At 42.0% G+C, this 24,842-nt stretch overlaps 1 long non-coding RNA gene across 2 annotated transcripts; it reads left to right on the top strand.

Annotated features, from left to right (window-relative positions):
- The first annotated feature begins 358 nt into the window (after positions 1-358).
- Positions 359-24,842, top strand: LOC114585737 (uncharacterized). Of its 2 annotated transcripts, none has more exons than XR_013390870.1 (6): positions 359-463; positions 2,013-2,160; positions 2,487-2,622; positions 9,171-9,226; positions 13,710-13,760; positions 24,634-24,842. It is a non-coding gene; the product is annotated as an uncharacterized LOC114585737 (long non-coding RNA). The 2 variants fall into 2 exon arrangements; XR_003703968.2 differs by lacking the exon at positions 24,634-24,842 and adding an exon at positions 17,683-19,854.

Genomic DNA, 24,842 nt, shown 5'->3' with positions numbered 1-24,842 from the left:
ATTTCCAAACTGACAGTTCATTTTAAAAAATCATGGCAGCAGGCAATAAAATCATGAAAACATCATAAAATCATGAAACACAGAACAAATGACCAATACTGAATTAAATTAATTCTTGAAAAGTGCTTGTTGAAACAGAGCAGGCAGTTTGTCCCATTTCAAAGGGACCAGTGTCATGTGACAAAGACACATGAGCGCAGAAGCAGCAAAGCAGGCTGGGAAGTGCTGGGACTGCGCAATCATTTGGGCCTGCTCAAGTTCTCCAGGCCTAACTGCTAATTGGGGAGTCACTCTGACTGAAAAACTTAGTAGCCGTTTTCTCTCTGTGTCTTGGCAGCCATTTTCTCTGTGTGTTCTCTGTAAGATTTCAGTCAGAGTCAGTCTGCCTCAGTTGTGAGCAGTATGTAATCTCAGTCAAACTGTGTGGAACCATGTTGTTTGTGAAGAAGTTTATTTTAATCCAGTAAAGCTTTTATTCAATTAAAAACTCTGCATTATTAATTTATGCTGCTCATTAAACAGTGTTCCAAAGAACTGGTGCCACTTTGCTAAAAGCCTTGATATGCGTAGAAATCAAACAAATACATGAGAATAATGGGATAGTCAGGAAGGCTTCACCATTTTATATAGTGATCTGGCTGGTGTATAAGGGAGAAGAAGGACCTTCAGGCAACCCGGTCTTGGGCATTTTCTCTCTCTTTATATACTGACAATAATACATGGAACTGGCAGTCAAGGCCTAGTTTTTAGCACTACTGTAATATTCTGGTAGAAAGAGCAGGTGTCTTTGTTGCTCAGACTGGTGAGCAAACCTGATACTGATGCTCTTAAATTCTGATTGCCCACTACAGATTATTGCGGCAAAGAGAATTGCTTAGCTGATAAGGTTTATATTCTGAGGTTCTGTCTTTGGCCCAGAACCAAGTGGTGGTGGAGAGGCTAAGCTGCTGCAACTAATAGCAACTGTGTTGAAAAAAACAAGACCCAGATATTTTTCATACCACTTGGCTTTATTTGGCAATCAGGAACATGTCATATCCGCTTTAAAGCTAAAGTCATTTTTGTAGACATGAGTAATAATTCTTTGTACAGTAAAAAAGAATTTGTCAATGTTAGATCAGTGTTGGGCCTCCAGTGAAAACTATGCCAAAATATATCTCAAGTGCATCACCGGTAACACTAAAGGCTTAATTTTTACACAATCTCTCTGCATAATTTCTTTTCTCTAACCACCCATGCTGGGCTGTTCACCATTGTGCTTCTCAGCTAATGAACAATACCAGAAATGCACTGTGGAGAGGGGGGAATTAGATCCATGACTCACATCTGGTTTTAAACACAGAGAAAATTCGGCATTGCATGATTAAATAGAATCTGTGCACTGATAAAACTAGGGTTCTTATGAGGGGAGCCCAAAGCTCTTCATTTTATTTTGAAACATCAGAAAAACATCCACTTTCCACTTTGATGATGTTTCAAAAATGTCTTCAAAAATGTTCACCTATTCATTTCGATTGCCTGATTTTGCTCTCAGTTGGCTTTGATTTTTATTAGTGATTTCAAAACATGAATAAATCTGGTTCATTGAGTAATGTAGTGTTATTATCCCTGATCAGCTGGAATCAGTCATATGACTGATCAGTTGAGCAGGGCTTTCACTTCCATATAACTATATTCAGGCCTGGTCCACTCATGAGGTGGGATGAAGCAGCCTTCTCAGGCAGCAGAAGCCCCCATGAGTGCTCCTCCTCCACCAGCATCAGCGCCAATTTCTAGCAAAATCTCACAAGATCTCATAGTGTGAGAGATGTCATGCCACTTCTTTGCCAGTGATGGAGGCAACAGGGCAGATGGTGTGGGAGCAGGCCAGTGTGGCAGTGGCGGGGGTGGTGGTACTTAATGTTTCGCCTTAAGCAGTAAAACAGGACACTGTGGCCCTAACTATATTTGTCATTCCCAGTGACATCATCATATAAATGCACTTGACTGAAATGCACATTATATTCTTTCAGTACGTGATCAATAATTGCCTGGGACTGTCCATTTCACTAATTCCTTGAAGAAGGAGGAAGAAGCGGTCGCTAGGAAGTGTGTATGTTGATATCGCACAGAGGCAAGAGCAATTTGGGAGGAAAGGACGGCTAACAGGATTGGGAAAAGGTGAATATTCTGACAACCAAAGTGTCTGAGGGGAAATGTTTCCAGTTGCAGACAGCATGGTGGGGTGTCACCGCTCACCTGACCTTTGGTTGGTTACATTACTGCTGCTTTCCGGAAGGTAGAGGGAGAAGAGTGAGGCAGTAGTGAGGCTGGTGCAGTGCAAATACACCAGCAGAGCCAATGCAGCATTCCTTCTGGTCTGATTGCACCATGCCAACCTTATCTTCCTCCCTGTAAGCACTCCATTGTCTCTTGAGACAGACAGATACCAACAAAAATGTATTTTTTGTAACTAAAACGACAACTATGTGTCACGTTATTTACAGATATAATACTCTAAAAGATGACATACGTCCATGCTGTGAGTGACAGAATTTATTCCTGCAGTAGATAAAAAGGAATGAACTTTCATCATCCCAGTCTTGTAACATGACTCCCCTGGGATAGGAACAATCTTTGTAGGTGAGTACATTGAGACTTTCTATCCAGATGACGCAGAAAGTTTATTGTCATACAGACTAAGTATCTTCAAATGGTTTCTCTCATGCATGCATACACACACACACACACACACACGAGGGGGAAGGAATTCCAACTTTATTCATTTTTATATAGCATAAATGTACAATAAGTGTAGAACATACAGGGTGTAGCATTCAGGAGCACAAGTTATCTGTATTTTCTTTGTAATTCAGCAGATATAATCCACACTGCTGAAATTCTGGATATATAGTTTACTAAATGAAGAGGTATTGGATCACCTAGAATCTCAGATCTGTGTGGGTTGACTGTTGTTACTAAGTGAAGGCATTATGAATGTGCTCACAATTCCTCTTGCCTTCTGGCTTCATATTTCCAGAACTTGGGATCTGGAACCAATAATGCTTTCTTTGATAACAATGCCATGCCATGCAGCGTTGAATAAAGCAACATGTGAGTTTGGACTACTGTGGAACTTCCTTTTGGGTAAACATGCAGAGGATTAGCGGTGTGCATGGCCCTCACGATTCCATGCATTTAAAAAGTTGTGATCTGTTTCTAAGTTGCTCTGTGCACTCGACACTTCAATCTTCATTCTTTTCATATGCATTTCCCACACCTGGTATTCTCAGAAGCATACCACTTCAAATACTGGAGGACATCATATACACAGACATCATATACACAGACATCATATCCAACAGCAGTGAAGACCATTTACTAGATATTTCTGCTCTTGGACTAGATGACTGCCTGCTAGTGCCTTTCACAAGTGGGGGTGCTAAAAAAAACACCCCACCACATCTACCCACTAACTTAAGACTCTCTCTCCTGCTCCACCCAAACAAGTCCCTTCCACCTATTCTACCCATGCAAGCTTTTTGCATCTGTCATCCTCTCGAGCTCCATCTGCTATGTCTTTTGCAAGTTTGCTTTGAAATAGTATTACCTGCTGCATCCCATGACCCGTAAACAAAGATGACCTACAGGTAACAAACCCAGTCATCAGACCATCCACAAACCTTTAATCACAGGTCAGGCTTTCCTGTATATACATGGAGTTAAAATTTGGTATGACCCCTTGTTTCTTCCAATTCTATTCTTAGGTCAACTTCTTGGGCAAATATTTGATATTACCATAATATGAACTGTCTTGCATAAAGATGCATAGATGATTCCAGGGTCATTAAAAAAAATCAATGTATTTGAATCAATGCCAACATTATTGCTGCAATGTCCATGCTGGCCTCATAATTATTTCTTGTAATTTAAAACAGCAACAAACTGTACTTTCACAAGCTAAAGGGGGGAACTTGAAAGTGTCTGGTGCGCTGATAAAAAAAGGAGCAGATCTGGAAACCACAGAAGAACATGTTGCAACAAAGAGCTTTGATGCAATGGAATGTTGTTTTGATATCACTCTCTTACATAAAACAAGACATTACTAGAACTGAAATGGAGAATCTTTGGAAGGTTGTAAACAATATTTGTTTTTGCAATCTATCAAGATAATCTAAGGATTTGCATTTTGCTCCCCATTAAAAATTTCATTGGTTTTACATCTAGCTGAATTTCCCTGTTTATGTAATGTGACCTAAATACATAAAAAGAAAATCAATCAAATGTGCATAGATAATTCACTTATCCCTTTTGGTGCTGTATCTCCATGTTGGGTCACGTGGTTCTGCCATTTTGTTTGGCAAATATATATCTAAGGAAACTTTGCAGTCACAGCTGTGAGGTTGAGATAACATGCCAAATAATTCCTGATTTGCCACCAACATGTCACCAAGAGCAAAAATCAAATGTAGGGGGTTCTTAGACAAAATGTCTGACAAATTTCAAGGAAAATCCAAAAGAATTTTAAGGAGACTTGAGAAATTTCTCATTGAGTCCCCTATACACTTAGGATGCCACTAGATGGAATTAACTACAGTACTTCAGGCACTGGTGACTTAAACATTGGATTACAGCAATGCGGGGCTATCCTTGCACTGGATTGGTGAGCTATACTTTGTGCAGAAGGCTGCAGCATGGTTGATGGCAGGAGTGAGACCCTGCCACCATATAACACCTCTGCCTAGAGAGCTGCACTGGTTGTCTGTTTGCTACCAGGACAAGTTCAAGGTGCTACTCACAGCTTAGGACCAGTTTACTTGCAGATTCACCTTAACCTATGTATGCTCACACGAATTGCAGAACTGGCACTGTTGCAGGTGCCATGTCATACTTATTCTACATTTGCAAGAAAACAACCTTTTAGTGTGGTAGCATCTACACTTTGAACTCTTTGCCTGTTGATATCAGGCAGGCACCTTTGCTGCACTATTTTTGGTGCCTTCTTTTAAAAAACATTGTTTTGGCAAGACTGTCTAGACACGTGCTTTATTTCTTTTTAGCTGCTGTTGATTTTAATCATCTTTTGAATATTTTTAAAACAGTTTTTATTAATAAAGTTAATATTTTCTTTTCATAGGTGTTTTATTTTTTAAAGAAATCAAATGATATAAAAATTTAAAAAATAAAATAAAATTGTCAGGAGTGTGTTCTAGCCAACCATACTTGCAGCACACATTTAAGCCCATCAACAGCTGTTTATTCTCCTGTCCAGAATCCACACACACACACACACACACACACACACACACACACACACACATGATTATCATCAAGTAAGGAGGACAGCAGGAATGAGACCATTGGCACCACCCCCTCAGTCATGTTCTCATCACTGACTCTATCACGTTCAATGTGTTGAAGCCTGGATTTCTGAAGCTGGGAGCTTGCTTCATTTGTGTAGGTTCCCCATGAGATTTAGAACCTTGACCTTCTATGGGTCTGAACTGCATGGGGAGCTCTAAGTGCATGAGTAGTGAAAGCTCTCCACTGCTGACAGTCCCTTCCCAACATGTGAAAGGTGATGAGACAGGTAACAAGGATGGACAAAGGGAGTAGGGCCAAACTTCTCATTTCAATCCCCTCCCTTTCATTGCCTGGGTAAGAACACCTGAAGAGGGCTTGAGAATTGGATACATCAATGTGAACTCTTCAGGATCAGAAACATTTTCTACTGTATGTTCAGTACACAATTTTTGTAAAGAAGGAGTTCCAGATAAATGCAATAATTGTTTACTAGTAGCTGTTAATAATTGTATTTGGGGGGGGGGATCTAGAGCTGGGCCAAAATGAGAAGCCCACGTTCCCTGCTCAGCTCACTTGGTTCTATTCACCTTTCCAATTTGGCCCCCTGAGGGTGGGAGAAAGATCAGGCCCATGCACCAGATCCAGTCCCTCCCTCCTATATTAGTCCCATGTCCATTTCCTATCCTGCAGTCATCATTTTGTCTCATGACTAATATCCATTGATAGACCTATTGTATATGAATTTGCCTGATTTTTTTAATCTGATAAGCAATTGCCACATCATCTAGTACTAAATTTCAGACATTTGTTCTGCATTTTATAAAGAAATACTTCTCTTTGTATGTCCTGACTCAGAGAGAGGGAAGGATGATACATATTGACACCTTTCATAATATCTGTCATTTTCCTCATTTGACTTCTTGTAAAAATGATGTGAATCTACATGACATGTTCCCATTCCTCCCTCTCCTTTCATTTGTGTCCATTTTTGGACACCATGGTACTTCATTAATAAAACTTTCTGCCATTCTTCCTTGAATGAAGACAGTGATGGTAACAATGTTTATTCCTTGTTGGTTCCGTTGTCCTCCTTACTGGAACTAGCAGTACAGCTGATACAAGACATAGCGTAAGGATTAGGTAATTTTGCAAACCACTCACGTCATTAGTTCCCATCTGCCTGTTACATCATATGTCCATTGCACTGCTGGAACAAAACATCTTGTGTCCACATAGCTGCACTGTGTGCTAAAACTTATTCTAAAGGCCTTGAGTCTGGAAAGGAAGGTCTAAGCCACAGATGGAGAACCCTCCAGCTGTTGGACTCCAACTCTTATCAGCCCCAGTCAGCATGGACATCTTTCCGGGATGGTTAGACTAAAACTGACACGGGGACAAATAGAAGAAGATGCCTTCACCCTGGTATGGCCCCCCTTCATGACATACACAGCCCAACACAGACAATGACAAAAATCCGCCAACAGCATACAAAACAATATTGCTAACCTGATCCAACCCCAACCTCTCTCACCACCAAAGGAACACAAGTGAACAGGCTGCCACAAACCCTCACATATATTATATAAAATAGAAACATCGCCACCCCACCTCTCCCCCCTCCACTTCTCTCCCCCTTTTTCTCCTAATGTCTCAACAAACAAAACCTATCTGTAAAAAAATGTTACAGTGGTGCCTCACAAGACGAAATTAATCCGTTCCGCGAGTCTCTTCGTCTTGCGGTTTTTTCGTCTTGCGAAGCACGGCTATTAGCGGCTTAGCGGCTATTAACGGCTTAGCGGCTTTAAGAAAAAGGAAACAAACTCGCAAGAACTCGCAAGCCCATAGGGAAATTCGTTTTGCGGAACGACTCAAAAAACGGAAAACCCTTTCGTCTAGCGAGTTTTTCGTCTTGCGAGGCATTCGTCTTGCGGGGCACCACTGTACTTGAAAAGAGAGAGACATTGCACATACTTTTGTAAACCAAGAAAATCTTTAATAAAACCCTTTCTGGGATGGTGGGAGTTGTGCCCAGCTACATACAGGTCACAGGCCTAGCTAAATCTTGCCTCTTGAGGTCCTGCTTGGCACTCCTTGCAGAAAGGTGCAGAAATCTCAGTTCTTAAAGAGATAAGCAATGGGGAACTAATATCATGAACCTCTGGCACAAAACAAACCTGTAGCTATGGCTGCACATAATGATTTTTGAAGCCTGCAACAGAATAAGCAGGGGTGGGGATCTCACCCCATTTGACCCAGAGGCCAAGTGCAGCAGCCCCTCCCCCCACCCTCTCTATCTAGCCCTTAGGCCATGTCCTTTACCACTCCAGCTTTGCATCCTCTTTGAGCATTTTTGCCTGGGTGGGATGTGTCCTTGTTAGGAAGGCCTTTGCTCACCTGGGTGGAGGATGAACCATCCTGCATAAGGGCAAAATTGTACACTTGTAGCCATACCTACTTTTGTGCCTGATCTTCCCAGCACTGGCATGCGGACCTCAGTCTGAGAAGGTTTCCCACTCCTAGAGTAAAGGTTGGCCCCAAATACCTACTCCTCCAAGACAGCTTCACTTGCCCAGACATCATTCTCTGTTGACTCGTATTATTTGGCTTTTTTTGTTTTGACTGCATATTCACAATTTTACTTTACAAAGACCAACCCAAATTGTGGTGTGGTCATTTGAATTTATGTCCTGCCCTTTCTCCCAAAGGTGCTCAGTCAGCAAACAACAAGTGATATAGCAATATAAGCATATTTGAAATATCCTAAACAGAATTCCAATATGGATGCAGGCTGGGATAGATCTCAGCTTAAAAGGCTTGTTGAAGGAGGAAGTTCTTCAGAAGGTCTGAAAAGACAACAGGGGTGGTGCTTGTCTAATATTAAACGAGAGGGAATTCCAAAGGGTAGGTGCAATGACACGGAAGGACTGGTTCTCATACTGTTCACAATGGAACTTCTGATAAGGTGCCATGTGCAAGTGGTCCTCACCTGCAGAATAATCAGCTGGGCGATCTTTCAGATATCCCGGTTCCAAGCTGTGTATGGCTTTATACACCCAAAGCAGCACTTTGAACAGCACCCAGTAGGTAATTGGCAATCAGTCCAAGAATTTGAACTGCATGAAAGTCTGAGAAAACTAGTCCTCCCCCCCCCCGACTATATGGCACTGTATACCTCACTCCAGAAACACAACCTGTAACAAAGAAAAAAATACAAAAAGCAGCATGATCTTAGCAGGTGTGTATAGTTCAGTAGGGGACGCGGGTGGCGCTGTGGGTAAAAGCCTCAGCGCCTAGGGCTTGCCGATCGAAAGGTCGGCGGTTTGAATCCCCGCGGCGGGGTGCGCTCCCGTTGTTCGGTCCCAGCGCCTGCCAACCTAGCAGTTCGAAAGCACTCCTGGGTGCAAGTAGATAAATAGGGACCGCTTACTAGCGGGAAGGTAAACGGCGTTTCCGTGTGCGGCTCTGGCTCGCCAGAGCAGCGATGTCACGCTAGCCACGTGACCCGGAAGTGTCTCCGGACAGCGCTGGCCCCCGGCCTCTTGAGTGAGATGGGCGCACAACCCTAGAGTCTGTCAAGACTGGCCCGTACGGGCAGGGGTACCTTTACCTTGGGGTACCTTTACCTTTATAGTTCAGTAGACTCTTAAGCTGTAATATCACATACTCTGTTCAGTTGTTTATCTGCATTTTGTTATATTTTGAAAACTGAAATAAATAATAAATTACACACACAAATAATCTCAGCTACAGATAGAGCAAAAATCATGGTTAGAGAAGCTTTCACCATCCTGGTATCCTACAGATGTTTTTGCAATTTCTAAGCAAGTTGCAAAACTTCAAACATTTCAATTTTCTTTAGACAATTGTTGCTTTTTATTTTTTTACAGTGGTACCTCTGGATGCAAATGGGAAAACGCTCAACCTGAAGCATATTTAACCCGAGGTATGACTGTACTTATCTTTCTCCAATGAGCTCAAAATGGTTTGTATATATTTCTCCTCCCTCCATTTTACCCTCACAACAACCCTTTGAGGTAGAGTAGGCTGAGCAACAATGATGGCCTAAGATCATCCAGTGAGCTTCATAGCTGAGTGGGGTTTGATCCCTGGTTTCTCAGGTCCTAGACTGACACTCCAAATACTACAACACACTGGATCTCTGAATATAATGGGTAAACTGCATCCATTCATTCATACCATTATCTTACCCCCACCCCAGCTTTGCTTTGTCCAGTTTTGCTGTAGGTCGCAATCCGGCAACTTCATTTGCTATCTTTAACAATGCACTGGGAGATATAGCAGCACTGCTATCACTCATGTAGATTTACCCTTTCTGCTTTTTCACATTCACCTTGGAAGCCTGATTTCCTTCTCTTAGCTTAATGTACACATGTATACACACACACACACACACACACACACACACACACACACACGTTCACCCTTAATGCCCTGCTCCCTAATTATTCTCACAGGTAAAGCTGCTTCTAATCCAATCCCCACAAAGAGAGAAACAAATATTTTTAACCAGCTGGCCTGTCAAAATGTCCTCTTTGATAGATCACATTATTTCCCAACCCACTAGTTTATACACTGAACATTTTGATCTGGTTATCTCACTTCTGCACAGCTGATATACAAAGTGTTGAAATATACAGTTACTGACTCACACTTGCATGCACAAAAGAGTTAACCTGAGCCTAGAGCTCAGGTTGCAAGTGGGTGTGGCTTTGCAGGCTCTCAGCAGCACCTGCTTCTCACTTCTTCTCTTCATGCTTCCTGGAACAAGCAAGAAGGAGTCATGTGGCTGATGCCTCCCAGCTGCAAGAAAAATCAAGTGAACTTAATTTCTCCAAAAGAAAGATTTTGCAGCCTACATCTTCATGGTAGCATCTGTTGCTCAGCACTAGCGGAAAATCTCACCCCAGCTATGAGCTCATGAAGTGGCCTTAGCCAAGCCGCCGTTCTCTCTGACTCAGCTCCCACAACTGCAGTATTGCTCTAACAGTACAAGCCTATCTTACTGAAACCAGGAAGAGAGATAAAATTCATAGAATGCTTAGCATATTACATAACACAGAAAAGCACATCCGCCAAGTACTCCCTCCATTATTTGGGAAGGGCAGAGCTTCTGTTTCTGCTTCCATTCCCAGCATTTCTAGGTAAGGCAAGGGCATTTCCTGAAACCTTGGACAGTTGCTGCCAGTCAGAGTAAAGAATACTGAGCTAGATGGAGCAATGGTCTGACTCCTGTGTGCCATTATAAAGCAGAACTAGAGAAAGTACTTCATTTACCAATTACTCCATACTCCACCTGCCCTTCAATGGAATTTGAATAATATGTGTTACTGGTCAATGTGTATATTCCTCCCACCTCTACTGTCACAGTCAAGAACCATCAATGGGATCTCCTTGCACATCTGCTCGAGAATCTGGACACCATTTGCCCCAATTTACCTATTGTCTTGACAGGGGATTTTAATGCCCGCCTAAGCCAAGGGCGGGAAGTATATACAAAAAGCTTGGGAGATCTTGGACTCTACTGGTCTTCCTGACTTCTGCTTATGGAATTTATCTATGGAATTTCAATCTGGATGTCAGGGTTTACCTAGTCAGTGGAACGAGTGCAGGCAGCCTTTCTGTTTAAGATTTTCGCTGTCCCATGCTGTGTACCTTACACAGCCCTGTGTCTAGAGGGAGGCCAACATAAGCTAGAGACAGTTGCCTGGATGAGTTTTCTTTTATGCTGGCTAAACATTTGTTTTTCAGCAGGCAAAGATACTTTACTTAGCGAAGTTCTGTCAGACTCCTTCCCTTCCCCAGGGCTACAACTGTTTTGCACAGAGATACGGCAACTTGGGCTTTCAGAGGATCTCCTGGGTACTGTGGCTTTTCCAGTCGCCAAGGCCATGCTAAAAACTAGGCTGTTGGGACATAGACCGCCAGGAACTACAGTAATCTCAGCTGTGGAAAAAAACATGTTCCCCTCTTTACTGTCGCAGGATTTTAACCTTAATTATTTACAATTTTTGTTTAACCCGCAAGAAAGAAGGGCTTTTTCACTGGCTAGGTTCAATTCTAATCCTTCTAACCTCCTTTGGGGTAGGTTTGAGGGAATGGCAGAAGGAGATAGGATCTGCCCATGTGATGCCCACCTGGTGGAAACTAGCTCACATGGCCCTTAAATGTAAAATATATGATGATCTCCGCCAACAATTCTGAGACCACCTATGTATCCCAACATGGAAACCAGAGACAGAGGTTATACACTTCTTATTACAGGGGAGAGACCAGGAGCTCACCAAGACAGTAGCTAAGTTCCTCTATTTGATTTTCTGCCGCCGAAGTACGCTACAGGACCCTGCCCTTGCTGGAGTCCCACAGAGGTGAAATAGATTGCTCGCCTCTTCTTCTCTTTGGCAAATGACTGTACTGTTGAAATGGCGACGAGATCACATTGGCCTATTTATTCTGAATGTTTGTAAGTGATGCCTATAAAGGTTTGATGATGATGATTTTCCTCTATCAAGTGATGGGGGATATCAATGGTAGAAAAAGGATGCAAAGCTTTGAGCAAACATCCACCTTCCATCTGGTGGAGAACAGTATGGAACCTAAAGGACCCCATCCAGCTAAAGTTAGCCTTGTTTAAATTCCCCTAAAATCAAAATGGGGCTGTAGTGAGTTCTGGCTCCTGTTGATTGCCATGAGATTTTGTTGCAGGTAACTTTAGTCCAGTTGGGACCAAAGTAATTGGCCCCCGACTGGCTGACTCCAAAGTGTTTTGATACAACATTAATGCTACATAAGCCTTGGGCCAACTTTAGACAGCTGAGGAGGATACCAGAAACAAGTGAAAACATGAGTGAAATGTGGTTTCAAACATTCCTCATATCACACACATAAATCTACTTGGCATGACTCTACTTTTGTCTGTTTCTTTGAGTTCAGAATCAGATCTTGGCAGGAGGCCAAGCAAAACAATTATGAAACAATTATCAAGCTTTCACTGAAGTGAATTATTATTATGGATTCCCTTCTTAAGGATGCAACCTTTCTCCTTGAAAGGCTATTATATTACAGTACTGAGACCAGCACCTTCTTTTAATACCTAATACATCTTCTGTGTGCACACCCATACCTCAAACACAAAAATGTTTTTGTCTAAAGAAAGCCAGCACTGGAGGGCCAGCTCAAGACATTTTGCTGCCTGAGGCAGAGAACAAGGTAGTGTCTCCAGTGCCAGATTACCAAAGAGGCAGAGTCGGCGCCAGCCTTTTAGGGGCCCCACAACAACAGATCGAAATAATATTTCTTTGATCTTGAAAGCAAATTGCAAAAACATATTAGCATATAATTTGCAAGACAGCCCCCCCCCCAAAAAATTGGGCTGCCTAGGGGTATCCCCAGGGATTAATCTGGCACACTGTCTTCTACCATTGCATGTACAAAAGTCAACCAACTGGCAATGACATGTAATAAGGCTACATCCACTCCATACATAGAAAGCTGTATCATACCAGTCATGGTTTCCCTCAAATGATCTAGAGCAGGTTGTTTGGTAAGAGTGCTGGGAGATGCAAGGTGACTCCCTTTTTTAAATATAATTTTTATTGATTTTAACATACCAATTATAAAATGTACCACACAACTTTATCACTTATACAGTCTTTTTAGACTTCCATCAGCACCTCTGAAAATCCACTGTTATAATCACTTCTTCTGCATTTCTCAATTTTATATTACCTTTAAATCTCTTAACAAATCATCCTCCCCTTTATCCATTTTTGTAATAATTCCAATAATACTCCTCACAAAACCTTTTGCAAACCTACAAACGTCATCTGATCTTCACAAATACTTTTCAAATAGTCCGTAAATTTACTCCAGTCTTCCATGAATTTCTGGTCCCGCCAGTTTTGAATCCTTCCTGTTAATTTATCTAATTCTGCATAGTCCATTAACTTCATCCTCCATTCTTCAATCGTCAGTAATTCTTCTTGCTTCCATTTTTGGGCCAATAATATTCTTGTGGCTGTTGTTGCATATAAAAAAAGCTTACATTCCTCTTTGTTTATATCACTCCCCACAATGCCCAGTAAAAATGCTTCTGGTTTCTTTATAAATGTATATTTCAACATATTTTCATCTAATTATATATAATCTCCCAGAAGCTTTTCACCTTCTTAAATTCCTACCACATGTGATAAAATGTCCCCTCTTTTTCTTTACATTTCCAACATTTATTATTAACTTTATATGAGATGCAAGGTGACTCCTATTCCCCTCATTTTTCCCTACAATTTTCATAGTGGTTTAACCTTTAACCTCTCTTTCCAGTGAATTCTGGGAATAGTAGGTTTGTGTGGGGTCTCTTAATATCGGCCTGAGCCAGAAATAATTGCATGATCTTTTTTAAAATCCAGGTCTTCACCACTCACTGAAGCACACAGTGATGGAGCCTGGCACTGCACAAGGTAGGTGCATCAATAGAAATGTCCTCTCCCTGGTTGTCTCCAGTCTTGCCTCTTGCCGTTGAGGAATTTGAGTTAGGGCCTCAAATCATTATCAGGAGTGCAGAGAGACGGAGGACCACAAACAAAAAGGAAGTCCAGATCCTAAGCCAGAGGTTGCCAAACTGTGGTTTGTATGCCATCAGTGGACCACAAGCTTCATTCAGGTAGTCTGTGGGGTGTCTGTGGATTTGTGGTTGAAGACAGGTGATGGTACATCTATTGGATTAAATATTGATTGTTCATGGTATTTGTATTCCTTCTTATATTTCATTATGTTACAATTTGAATTCTATGTGAATTCTATGAAATTCAAATTATTATATGATAGAATTCAATTCAATTCTATAATATAATATAATAGCAATTAAATTGCAATTTAAAACCATACAGGATCTAGCATAGTGCATTCCAAGACTCTGCAATTTTCAAATGGTTGCCGGGGAAGTGAGCATGTAAGTCATTAAGGGTTTTAAAGGTTAAGACTAGCAACAAACACTCCACAATAACATCAGACCCATCAAAATTGTAGAGAGTATTCTGCAAATGAGGGACGCGGGTGGCGCTGTGGTCTAAACCACAAAGCCTAGGGCTTGCCGATCAGAAGGTTGGCAGTTCGAATCCCCGTGACGGGGTGAGCTCCCATTGCTCGGTCCCTGCTCCTGCCAACCTAGCAGTTCAAAAGCACGTCAAAGTGCAAGTAGATAAATAGGTACTGCTCCAGAGGGAAGGTAAACGGCGTTTCCGTGCGCTGCTCTGGTTCACCAGAAGCGGCTTAGTCATGCTGGCCACATGACCTGGAAGCTATACGCCAGCTCCCCCGGCCAGTAAAGCGAGATGAGCGCTGCAACCCCAGAGTCGTCACGGGGATTCGAACCGCCGACCTTCTAATCGGCAAGTCCCAGGCTCTGTGGTTTAACCCACAGCGCCAAGCGCGTCCCTGAGAGTTGTTAGGTGACCCCTATTTCCCTCATGAAGTTAAAATTCCCAAAGTCCCTTGGTCAATTATAATAATAAATATAGTTGTAGCAAACATGGAATATATTTTATGTCACTCATTCTTAAAAAAAAATTCTATGATTATTAAGATTATTTTATTATCTTGTCATTCTTCCTGGTCTTGTGTTTTTAGGTATAGATAGGGTGAACCTTTGTATCTTGTTTCTCTCTTAGGGTCACTTGCTTTTAAGGAGCAGGCTGGTGCTGTGATGTTTATATTGTAACGATATGTATGAAATCTTTTATATGCATATATATAAATTTATCAATAATGATAATAACAGAACAAAAAAAATTCCTTCCAGTAGCACCTTAAAGACCAACTAAGTTAGTTCTTGGTATGAGCTTTCGTGTGCATGCACACTTCTTCAGATACACATGTGTGCTACTGGAAGGAATTTTTTTTGTTTTGACTATGGCAGACCAACACGGCTACCTATCTGTAACTGATAATAACAGAGAAAACTTAAACTTAAATAAATTACCAGCATCTCTCTTCCTACATATTAATCTCAGAGCTCTTATTTGGTCCATCTTTTCTGAACCTGTTTACTCTCCATGATTCACAGGAGCCCCAGAGCTGTACAAAGAATGATATATGGGACACATGTCAGCAAGCTTGATTAATCTTCATTGTCCTTAATCAAACCCCTCAAAGTACCTCAAAAACATCTCCTTGAAGTTACCCCCCTGCTCTTTGCTGCATCACACAGATCACTCTCCCTGGAACATTCATACCTGAACAGTGTGTTTGCATCCCATAGTGACCTGTCCCCATTTCAAGTGGCCTCTGTGACCAGGTCTCGATTGCATTGCGAGGGATGAGCAGCCCACACCCAGGGCAGCAAACCAGAACACAATATTCCATGAAGAAGACATCCCTGACAGCTAGATGTCTGCTATGCCTTATTAATGGCCTTCTTCAAACACTGCAAAACAGATCAGCATGGCACTGCCCTCCTTTCACCTTGCAAAAGGTGAACACCTGACTTTCTGTACCCCTGACTTATGGTTTGTCTTATGCCCACTAAGACCAGGGCCTTTAGTTTGGTGTAGGTATCAGGGTGGGGAGGATTCAATTCAGTTTGCATTTAAAGCCAAAACTATCAAATTCACATTTTTTGAAACAATATGGCTACCAAAACACACAGCCACCCTTCCAAGTTCCCATTTCTCTGAACTCTGAAATGCAGTTATCCAGCCAGTGTTTACAAAAATATATAGGCTAGGAGAAAGTCCACATAAAAATGAATGCATTATTGAAAATAACACAGAAAAATGCATTGTATTAGGAGACATTTCTTGAAAAATGTGCACATTAGTCACATTAGGAGAAATTTGGTGGTGTATTTTCATGAGGATTTTTTTAAAAACAACCAACAACGAACAAACCATAAATTGCTGCAGAAATGTGGAGAACTGAATTTATGATAGGGAGAAATGAAGAAGTGAGCATGGCAATTTGGAGCCAGCTCTCCTTTGATCTAGTCCATCAGACAGTGTGAACTTCTTCACCGGAGGTTTTAAGTAGTGGTTGGATGGCCATCTGTCAGGCATTCTAGATTGCCTTTGGGGTCCCTTCCCTATCATTCTATGATACTACCATTCAGGTCCAAGAGACTAATGTGGTCCTCCATGCTTTCGATCTGGCCTTTGGGATTCTCCTCAGGCTACACACCCTCCTCAGCCACAACCCTCACCAGCCTTGCTTTGCCTACCTAGAATGTGCCCTTGTACACAAACAGTGCTGCTTGCTTGCCTGGATGGATGGAAGATAGAGAAGGATGTGTATGTGTGTGGAAATCAATCTACTGTAATGTACAAAGGAAAAATTCACATTCATTGATCTGTCCAGTTTTGCCTCTAGCCGCAGCCACCACTGGCATATGCCCCCCAAAAGGTTTCCGAGAAGGAAAGGTTGCTCCTGGCTGTGGGCTTGATGTCAGGACTAGTTATTAACTTCTAAAAGCCCATGCTGAAACTGGGGCCAGTTGCATCCTGTTCCTTAATCTTTAATATTTGGCATTCTTGTTCATGCTTTGAAGGAAATGTCCTCTGCACAAACCCACAGGCACTCCCAATCTATATTTCTTCACGTGTCCCAGGACTGACCCCTGCTTCAGAGTAATCCCTAATTGGGAGACCCTGTCACCCTCTTTAGGACGGAAGGACATTCTCTGAGCTTAGTGGGTAGTTTAGTTACACACCCAGCTTTGAGCAAGAGTTGAATTGATTTGCCAAGAATAAGCCTTAGGAACACATAAGCTTCTTTCCTGCAACTAAGAGGAAATAATACAGCAATACAAGTGCTCCTGCATTGCAACTGACTTGGCATGAACAGCATGTAATGTGATGGAGTCCAGGCTGGGTGGAACTCTCTGTCCAGAGTGCTTTGTTTGCTTCTCTTCCTACTGGCTTTCCATCTGCAGATGAACTTTTTTATTTCAAAGAGTATTTAAATGATGTTTAAATGGTTCTGTCTTTTGCCTTATTCCTTGTCCTGCCCACCTGCCCGCCTGCCTTCCCTAAGATGTGGTGAAGACCACCTACTTGGATAGCTTTAAAAGAGGATTGGACAGAGCCAGTGTGGTGTAGTGGTTAGGAGTGGTAGTCTCGTAATCTGGTGAACCAGATTCGTGTCTCCGCTCCTCCACATGCAGCTTCTGGGTGACCTTGGGCCAGTCACACTTCTTTGAAGTCTCTCAGCCCCACTCACCTCACAGAGTGTTTGTTGTGGGGGGGGGGGAGGGAAAGGAGAATGTTAGCCGCTTTGAGGCTCCTTCGGGTAGTGATAAGGTGGGATATCATATCCAAACTCCTCCTCCTCCTCCTCTTCTTCTTCTTCTCTTCTTCTGTTTTCATTTCATACATGATATTTCATTACCAGGGCCAACACAAGACATTTGGGCAGCTGTGGTGAACCACAAAACAGTGCCTCTCCACCAAGGAATAAGGGGTGAGTGAAGATCTACATCAGGAACAAGGGTGAGAGGAGACCAGCAGCCCCTATTCACCAAGAGGTGGCTGTACTGGTGGCATTGGAAGAGGCTGCCAAGGAGATGACAGATCCGGCCTCCAAGAAGCATGCCGCAGATGACACTGCTATCACGAAGAAGAAGAAGAAGAGGAGGAGGAGGAGGAAGGCAATGCATTAGTTAGACACCAGATCTGCTGCCTCTGTGGGTCCTGCCACTTGAGGCACTCACCTCACCTTGCCTCATGGGTGGGCCAGCACTGAATATTACACAGTTCTCCAGCCAAAGAACATGTTAAAAATGTGAAGGGAAATAATGTACAAAATGCACTGCATTAGATAAAACTGCTTGCAAACATATGCATTTTAGGCAAAATAGAACAAATGCTGATAAATTTTCATGGCGACATTATTATTTTTTAAATTGGAAACTAATGTGAAAATGTAGTGAATTGAACTAAAGTAAAATGAGAAGCTAAGATAGACTGAAGTTGAAAGGTTCATCCATACCTGCCTGTGACCTTTCAGATGTTGAAACTATATTATTGTGAGTGCCCAAGCACCCATAGCCCCCTGGAGTTGGCTTTTATGTCCCATCATCTCTGACCAATGCTAGATGCTGATGATGGGATTTGGAGTGCAAGAACAACTCAATGGCCACAGGTTTCCCATCACTTCCTCACAGGCACCCAGCAGTTCTGCAGTTAAGCTCTGGGTAACAGGGCTCCCCAGTGTTTACCCACCAAATCAGCATTCACTGTCTCAGTCAGTCATCCCTATCCTGGTGTCATTCAGCTGTTTGGACTGGAATTCCCACTAGTTCCTGCCAGCAGTTGTAGTAACACCCAAGTCAGTTGAGACCAAGGCACTGGGGAAGGGAAACAGAATCCTTCTGCCCAATGCCTGCTGTTCCCTAAAGCTGCAACCAAACATATCATAAGGGCAGACCAGTATGTGTATCTGAAATGGAAGATTCATATATTGGGTCTTTTACTTTTAAAGGTGGTTAAATAGCAGCTGCATACATGCTCAGCAATTTGGATAAGGACCATGGCAATGAGGGACAGGCCAATGGATGTTTCCTCTACAGCTTTTCCTCTAAGATCAACTTTGGGGTGCATATCTGGTTTGGCCTTCTCTGGGTGATTGAAACCACATTTTGGAGCAAAATAAACTGAAGTTCGCTCATCCATCACATAATTACAAGGCATCCTTGCCTGATGTAGCTTTCACAACCTTGCCTGTTGGGGGGGAAACAGGCCAGGCCATGGTGTTTCCGCTGCACTGTGGCCTTACGTAATCACATGAAACCTTTACTTATCATTGTCACAACCTCTTTTTATAATCTAATCACCACTTCTTGAAGAGCCAAGAGTTCCACTAATGGGGCAGCTCTAATCCTAGAAGAATGGATAGAGATAATCTACCATGGCAAATTCCATCTGTGTCAAATATCTGTAATGAAGAACCGTTCAGTGTGACAGACTTTCACATGGTGCATACCAGGAAATTATATTAAATGTGGGGAAAGAGGGAGAGAGAAAAGGGGTTGCAGACATCACTGGGCACCTGGCAAGGCCCACTCCACTGCAGGAGACCCACTGGAATAAGCTCCCAGGCCAGTTTTAAGGTTGTAAGGCCCTTAAAAACTTGGGTCCAGCATATGTGAGGGACCACCTGATCCCTTATGTCTTGTCAATCAAAACCAAACCAAACCAGGAGCCTTCTGGTTCTGCTCCTCCTCTTTGAGTCATTCACCTAAGCATGGTGGGAAGAACATCTTTTGCTTACCATGCCCTTCCTCTTTGGGTGATTCTACAGGTTGATTCCAGGGGGGAGAGATCAAGTGCATGGACAGTGAGAGCAAAAATGAAGGGGTGGTGGGTCCACTCAGGAAACAGGAACATAAGAAGCTGCCTCATGCTGTCAGACAATTTCTTCATCTGGCTCAGTATTGTCTACTCTGACTGGCAGTGGCCCTCCAGGGTCTTCCTAGCTCTATCTGGAGACCCTTCTGCATGCACGGAAGATTCTCTATGGTTGGGCTATGGTCCTTTCCCAAAGGACAAGGGCCCAGTGAGTATCTTTCCCTAAAACCTGGAGCTGCCACTATTATTTATGGAGATGAAAGCTAAGACAGACATGCAGAATCCCTACATAATGTGCTCTATCTGAAATGCTCTACAAATGCAGACTGCTAGAGGAAGGAGATTGAATGTTTGGATACTTCCCCCACAGTAAATGGTTCTTGACCACATGCACAGCTTGCATGTCAAGGAGGAGGAAGTAGGTAGAGATGAGCATTTCCTAGATCAGTTTTAGACTGGCTGTCAGCAAAGTGTCCCAGATCCCCTCCAAATGTCCCTTTCTCTGGAGAACATACTGGGAAATGAGGGTAGCAAGGGGGCAGCTGCAATGTGGGTGGTGACTGAGAGGAGTGCTGCACTGCTGCAGTGAGCAAGCCGCCCTTTAAATCTCCCAGTGCCCCCTACTTGGCATTGCTTCAGAGTGATGCTATATCAGTAACATTGAGGAAGGATCAGAGAGATGGTTTTAAATTATTGATTGATTGATTGATTGATTGCTAGCTGCAACCGCTCAGAGCTCCTCTTGGCACTCAAGGAGAATTGAGAGGGGGGATTTCCAATGTGTGAACCTCCCCTGAGATCTCTTGATGACGGGTGGTATATAAATTTAATAAATAATAATAATAAATATTGTTCTGCTTTGTAGAAACACTTCATCAGGAGACTTTGGGAAGAAATTAGTTGACAGTTAAGGATGGATAAATCTGCCAATTTCAATTTCTTGAATTCAGTTTGCCATATGTCCCCATCAGTTTGCAAACTGCTTTTAAAAAATCCTCATAAAAATTTGGGAGCATTTTAGCGTGCATTTCTCCAAACATACATTTTTGCAAGCAACTTCCCCTAACGTAATGCATTTGTACAAATTCACACACACACACACATGTATATTAATATATGCATTTTTATGTGAACCTTCTCCTAGTACAGTGGTACCTCAGTTTTCAAGCGTCTTGGAAATCGAACCTGAATGCCGAAAACCTGGAAGTAATTGCTTCCGTTTTTGAACGCCCCTTGGAAGTCGAATGGCTTCTGCTGCTTTTTCTGCTGCATCTGTACCCTTTCTCGCTTCATTGTTTTACAACATCTCCTCTTTATTCTTACCATTATTATTGTTACTTGATGATATTCGTTTTTTCAGTACTATGTTGAGATCTCAGATCTTATTTTGTTTCCTGATATTTTGTCTCTCTTTATTTCCATTCCTGTGAGATCGAGTACAGTGGTACCTCAGGTTAAGTACTTAATTCGTTCTGGAGGCCCGTTCTTAACCTGAAACTGTTCTTAACCTGAAGCACCACTTTAGCTAATGGGGCCTCCTGCTGCTGCTGCGCCGCCGAAGCATGATTTCTGTTCTCATCCTGAAGCAAAGTTTTTAACCCGAGGTACTATTTCTGGGTTAGTGGAGTCTGTAACCTGAAGCATATGTAACCTGAGGTACCACTGTATTTAAAATGGAAGAATGGCAAATTCAAAGGACACACACCCTGATACCTGGAGATAAATTTGGAGGGGTAGGAGATCAAAGCCTCCAAAGCTTGCTTTCCTCTTCCCTCCACATTCCGTTTTCTTCTCATGTCACGTCTACATGATTGTTGATTTGTGGGTAGGGACTGGTTTTCTCTTTTCTCTGTAGAACATTTTGAAAATTGAGGTGGAAGATTGTATCTATTAAAATTAATGAATGTGGCTATCTTAAGTCCAGAGTGGCTGGGGAAACCCAGCCAGATGGGTGGGGCATGCATAAATAAATAAATTATTATTATTATTATTATTATTATTATTATGTCTATTCTGAGTAGGACTTACTTGGAGACAACCCAATGATAATTACATCAGCATCAGTGATGCTCATTGCTTTCTCATTGCTGTTGAAATATCAGTCCTTTGTGATGTTGTCTGGTACCTTTTGTGTCACTACTTTCCCAATTTATTGGGCTCAGCTGGGTTACAGTTTCAGACAGTTTTTGTTTGCAATCCATTCCATCCACCAGTGACTTCATTTTACAAGACATACTTAGTAGCTTTAGCTGTTCATAAGCTTTGGAAAACAAAGAGGATGAGTGGGCAGAGAGCTTTTAAAAAGAGGCTTCAATAAGTAGAGTCTATTTGGAGATGCTTATTCACTCTAAAATTATCAGAAGGCTGTTGCAAGGAGCCTTGAATCATCTGGCTACTCACTTGAGACCTCAGGCAGAACAAGAAAATGAGCATCTACATACCAGATGGGCTGATTAACAACTTAAAAAAAAAGACAGACAATAAAATGAACTGGACTCCTTGGCAGGTTTTGAATAAACATACACAAATTTATTGGTTCATAACATGATAGATAGACAACGCAAGGATATGTATAATTTTATAACATGCAGAGAATAATATGTGCAGAGAAATCAGAGAGAGCTGAGGGAAGTCCCTGGTTGGGGGGGGGGGAGGGATGGAAGAGGGGTGGGAGGAAAGGGGGGATAATGTACATGATTATATGGTTTGATAATTTGTTATGTTGGAATTGCTTAATAAAAATATTTTTTGAAAAAAGAAAGACAGGGGGCATAACAGAATCTGCCTTTGAGATTGCTGTGGGATCTTGGGGGTCATTGGGCCCAGCCCACAGTTCAATGCAACGCCTGCATTTCAATATAGCATCCCTGATAGGGAGCTTCCAGCCTTTGTATCTCTCTCTCTCTGCTTCTAAACATGCTGTGGACAGGGGGGGGGCGACTCTCCCCCCCCCCCATGGACATGTCAGGGAATGGTCTGAAGACGAGGACTGAGCAATGCATTCTATGGCAGACCAGCTTCTCTCTGATTGAGAGGTGGAGGGGGAAGAGTGCCCCCCCTTGTCCACAGCGTGTTCAGAAGCAGAGAGAGAGAGAGAGAAGCTGAGCAGCTTAGAGAGGCGTTACCCAGCTACAAAATAATGACAAGGGAACCAGAAGGAAGGGGGCAGCTAGTTGAGACGTCACTTGAGAGTAGGGGGACCCCCCTCACCATGGACTCGGAGGTCCGAAGGTATCAGAGAGCAAAGGAGTCGGGGGAGTGAGGAACTTCCTGTTAGAACCTAAAATGCTGCGGAAGGAGGATTTAGAGCAGCCAACTGCCCTCCTTGCGGAGAGCTGTGTATTTCTGCTTGCAACATGATTCTGTAATAAAAGGACTATAAATATATCAGCTGCTTGTTAATTCTTATCTGTGAAGTTATGGAAGGGAGAGGAGGACTCTCCACGCCTGACAGGACATAACAGCTTTCACACATAGGACCAACCAATGATAAGAGAGCTCCCCACTTGAAGTTTTATAAATTTATATAATATAATAACACAAACAGAAATACCGTAATTAAGAATGCAACTACTGTATAAGAGATTACTATATTAACTGGAATGTAACTGAAATTAATAAGACTATGGAACACAGAAATGTAAGATCGGGAATGCATCAAAGCCACCACACGGGGAGCCACTTTAACTAAAGTGTATTAATTGGGAATTAATTGGTATTGCTATAATTGGTCTTGAAAACTAATACACAATTTATTTGGTCAAAAAAAGCAAGTAATGTGAGAAATGGTAGAGCCCCTAATATAAATTTTGATCAAGTTTATGGGACTTTGTTTTCAACATTTTATTATCAGTATTTTTAATGAATATGTATATATTTTTATCTGACCCAGAAATCTTGTCAAACAAAAATATAATTAAATGCACACACAAAAACATATAATCACACACACACACACACACATGTACAATGGACACAAGGCAAGATCAGGCAGCACTAGGATGTTAGTTTTTCATGCATTACTAGATTCCCAAAGTCCAATTGAACACCAAGACAAGGAGGAAATGAATGAGAGCACAGCAGGCACTTTAAAAAAGTACTCTTATCACAATACATTTCAAGTGACTGCTTTTGCTTAATTAATTAATCTCAAAGACTACTTTTCTGATGATTGTCTGCTGAGGTCACCCACTTGCTCAGAGGAAAGATTATTCACACTCAGGAACTGACTCTGACCGGCCTGCAAAAGAAAAAAAAGCCTTTGATTACTTAGAAAAATGTCTTCCTGTTTCTTTACAAAGGAAGGCAGGGAGAAGAAGAGGAAGCTACTGTGGGTGGGTGGGATGGTGGGAGGAAACTTGTGTTTTGGTCCGAGAAGTGGGAAAGAAAAAGAAAGTCCTATGAACTTAAGGATCTGTTTGGTACATATCACAAAACTGTCCATTTATTTTCTTTCTGTTCTTTCTGTTTCTCATTTTTCCAGTCTTAAATTCAGTTCACATTTCTGCAGCAATTTGTGATTAAAAATAATGAATAAGCATTTAAGATTAAACAATGCTGATTGTAATAACTACAATTTGGAATGATAATCTCTGCCTTCTTACATTCCTACTCCTTAGCTATTGAAGAAATCCAAGCCTCCCCTGGAGACTAATCAGTGAAAGACCCACCAACCCCAATTTTTGTTTTAATTTTAATTTTTAAAAATTAATTTTTATTAATTGTTTTTGTAATTGTTTAATGTTTTAATGTTGTATTTTAATGTTGTATTTAAGTTGTATTCATTTTTTTCATTCATTCAACTCGTTTTTATTATTGGTTGTTAGCCGCCCTGAGCCCGGCCTTGCCTGGGGAGGGCGGGGTATAAATAATTATTATTATTATTATTTCTCCACCCATAAATAGTGTGAAGAATGTTTGGAGGCCCTGTCCAATCAGCCGGTGACCATGGATATTTTTCTCATATGGGCATATTGACTAGCATATTTTTTTTCAGCTTTAAGGAAATGCCAATGAACTGGAAGTAAAAATCTCTCCACTCAACATACCTCTCTACACTTCTAGAAAATGTTTGGGGGGAGCTGAAAACAAACAGATGCCAGGGCACATACCCTGGAGTGTCTCTTCCTCCCTCATCAACCATCATTAAGCAATGCTTAGATGTAAGTAATGAAACAAGTATTTTCTTTAAAAATAATAATAGCG

This window comes from Podarcis muralis, chromosome 15 (assembly GCF_964188315.1).
Source record: "Podarcis muralis chromosome 15, rPodMur119.hap1.1, whole genome shotgun sequence".
NCBI lineage: Eukaryota > Metazoa > Chordata > Lepidosauria > Squamata > Lacertidae > Podarcis > Podarcis muralis.
Note: the sequence above shows the minus strand (reverse complement) of the source record. Positions and strands in the feature narration are given on the sequence as shown.